The following is a 3,876-nucleotide window of genomic DNA, read 5'->3' as shown; positions in this document are numbered from 1 at the left end:
TTTGTATGCTTCAGTCGCATATCACCTCCTTTTTTCTTTAAGCCAAATTCTTGATCTTTTCTTCCCTATTTTAATCGAATCAATCTCTTCCCTCTTCAACTTAGCGAACTGTTTCTTTTTCATTTAAAAGCTGATTCATACACTTTGGGGGTTTGATTTCTTGTTGGCAAGCAATCTCGCAATCGGTAAGTGAATTAGATCTTTTTCGTCTTCTGTTAAATATTTCTAAGTTCTTTCAATCCTACACTCGTAAAAGCCGATTCTTCTTTATTCTTTCAAAAACTTTTGTTAACCTACAATTTCTCCATTTATTTCTCTTTTTCCCTCTCATTCAATAGTGTGATCGCTAATGGAAAAATGGGGTTCTAGCAAAGAGGTTGGGATAAAGGCTCTCAAGTTTAAGCGACGTAAGGAGTCAGCCGTTAGGGACTTTTCGCCTGGATATAGAAGGGGGACTACGTCAGATTTCAAGCTACATAGGCAGATCGCAGTCGATCAATCTAGTCAAGGCAAGTATAGGTGGTTCTTCGGTAGATAGTGGATTTATTTTGAATTAATGGAATGTGACTAATGGAATATAACGTTGAATATAGGTTCAGGCGATTATGAATACTTAGTACTCAAGGTGATAAGGTGTGTACTTCTACCCTATGATAACTTGATATAAAGCCGAAGGTTTGTACATACACTGCACACACACAGTAGATCGGCAAATCCCGAAATGTCGAAAAGCTGAAATGCCGAAAAGCTGAAAGTTTGACTACGGCAGTCTTGCGAGTGCGCGAACACTCGTGAGATGGAAACTGATAGGTTTTCTGAGGCCCCATGAGCGATTCCATGGGCTTGGGCTGTGAATTAGCCAACCAGGCCTGAATAGGCTTAATGGGCCTAATGGACTGTTCGGCCATTAATAGGCAAAATTTGATAATTGATGCTATGTGATGAAAAATTGTATGTGAACACGACTATAAATGTGAATTGGGCCTGATGGACCATATAAATGTGATTTGGGCCTAATGGGCCATATAAATGTGATTGGGCCTAGTGGGCCATGTACAGGTATGTGAACTTGACTGGGCTTTGTAAGGAGTTTTGGGCCTAGTATATGATGACTACATAAAACTTAATTAATATATTGCGATCGTGGACAAGTCATAGGGTTAAGGTGTGGCAACGGGTATATGCATGTCTAAGATTGGATTTGGGGAGAGCTTGGTACTTAAGTGGTCTTAATGACTCACCTCCTCTTCTCTGGAATCCTACCTGGTGCATAGTATTCGTTCATCTTAGCTCTCGAGATTTGTTAACGGGCCAAGGTAAGTGAAAACCGTAATAAAAGGAAAATTTACCAAAATGCCCCTAAGGCAAAAATGACTGAAATACCCTTAGGTGTTGAATGTAAGTTTTATGGGTGTGACATGCATATCTGTTGCATACATATGATATTCTGCTTAGGTTGCATATGGGTTGGGTATTATGGAACGGAGGAAGTATATGAGGATCGCATGGTTGCTTGACAATCGTGGATCCACCGACGGCTTTTAAGCCCAATGTGTAAATGAAGGTAGTTTCGCAACCGGGCTACCATGGATGTGTATCGGTTGGGTGGGTCGATATTTATATCCCCACATGATGTGTCGGGGGACGGAGCTGGTGCATAGCGGATGGATTATTGGGATGGGATTGCACTGCATTGCATTGCATGTATGATATTGTTGTGATATTATTGCGATGTGGGCTTCGGCCCAACCAAGGCTAATTTCAGCTAAGGCCCAGAGACCATCGTTATTGAATTGGGCTCTGGCCCAAAATGACTAATGATTGTTTTATACTCATTGAGGGTTGTACTTCAGGTGATCCTCAGTAGGCGGTTCAACGGATGGAGGGACTCAGAGGTGGCCAACTAGCATAAAAATTTTAGACTTAGTCTTTATGTAATTTTTAATATATTGACTTTAAATTATTTCTATTTGATTTGGGTTGTAACAAGGTCTTTCCTCTGGCTAATATTTCAAATTAGGATTATTTCATTTTTTTATGCTTTATATTTATTAGAAGTAGAACGTGGTTTCCTAAACCATAACTATTTTTAAATACTACGTTTCCACAACTCAATTTTTAAATGACGAGTTTTCATAAAATCATATGTTCTAAATTAAGCTTCCGCAACTGAAAAGAGATTTTACAAAGTAATTAAGGTTTTTCGTTTTAAGGAAGTGTTTCCAATGAAAACAAGGTTTTCACTAAAACACTTCAATGTGACGCGCCAGATTTGGCCATAACGTCTAGGCCAGGTTTGGGGTGTTACATCAACAAAAAGGCATGATCAGGAACTCGTAATGTCCATAAGGAGTCCTAAAGGCAGTCTTATACACATCAATGTCTTTAACCTTAAGCTAATGAGAACCCAACGAAGGATAATCTTGGAGAAAATAGATGTCCCTTGAAATTGATTGAAAAAATCATCAATCCTTGATAGCGGATACTTATTCTTTACTGTCAACTTGTTTAGCTGATGGTAATCTATACACATTCTCATCGATCCGTCTTTCTTCTTAACAAGCAAGATTGGTGCTTCCCATGGAGACACATCTTTCTTCTTAACAAGCAGGACGAGTGCTCCCCATGGAGATACACTCAGTCTAATGAACCCTCAATCGAAAAGTTCTTAGAGCTGAGCTTTCAGCTGCGTAAGCTCCTTCGGTGCCATACGATAAGGTGCAACAGACACAGGGGCAGTACCTGGTAACAGATTAATACCGAACTCAACCTCCCTATTCAAAGGTACTCTAAGAAACTCTTTGGGAAAAACATCCGAAAAGTCCCTTAAGTATAAGTATCCTTTACAAAAAGCTTCGTAGGTACAGAATTAGGCACAAAAGCAATGTATGCCTCGCCCCCTTTTCAAACTAGCTTTTCAGCTACTAGGGCAGAGATAACGTTAGAAAGGTAGTTTAGACGCTTACCAAGCATAACTATCTCGCTATTCTCATTGGTTTTCAAAGTAACCTTTTTTGAGGCACAGTTTAGGCTGACCTGATGTTCCACGACCCATTCCAAGAATTAGGTCAATTCACCCATTAAAACTACTAGAAATACCACATCCTGAATTTCAAACGAAACTCGTCTATATATTTTATCAACTCAAACCGACTAACCCAAAGGACTAATCATAAACAACTTTCTAACAGTACTCTCAACAGATATACCCATATTTGCAGGAACAGTACTAGCTACGTACAAGTGAGTAGACCCAATATCGATTAGAGAAAAAATATAAAACAGAACGAATAAAGAACATACCTACTATAATGGCAGTGTAACATTCCAAAAATTGGGGTCTAGTAGAATCGAGTTTGTAATCAAGAGAGAGTGGTGATGCCTTAATTTTTGATGTTATATATGCATTTTTAGGAAATAAATAAGGTATCAGTTTGTTGGTTAAGTGTTAGTGTAACGTTTCTTAAAACCCAAGTTCAAATCCCTTCTCTTGCATCATTTTTATCATTTTGCAAATTTTGCCTTAAACCCTAATATGTGACATTCCTTGTTTTTTAAAATAAATATTTCAAATTATATCAAGAATGAGTTATTGGTTTTATGGTTAAACATTAGTGAACTTATCCTTGAGGTCCTAACTTCAATTCCCTTCCCATGCAAGTAATTTAATTTTTTTTACAAAAAACCCTTGTTTTAATGTGTAGGCCATCCAATCCTAGTTAACCTAGGTATAAATATTAATTTTTCACTAATAATCAACCTTTAATCCTCCTCCTCATTTCCCTAGTCATTCCTCTCTTCCTCTCATTCTCTTTGATTTTAATTTTTTTTCATTTCCTCTATTGTTGTCGTCGCCTACACCTAGTTTTACCATCG

This window comes from Gossypium hirsutum, chromosome A12 (assembly GCF_007990345.1).
Source record: "Gossypium hirsutum isolate 1008001.06 chromosome A12, Gossypium_hirsutum_v2.1, whole genome shotgun sequence".
NCBI classification, from domain to species: Eukaryota; Viridiplantae; Streptophyta; class Magnoliopsida; order Malvales; family Malvaceae; genus Gossypium; species Gossypium hirsutum.
This window is presented reverse-complemented; position numbering follows the sequence as displayed.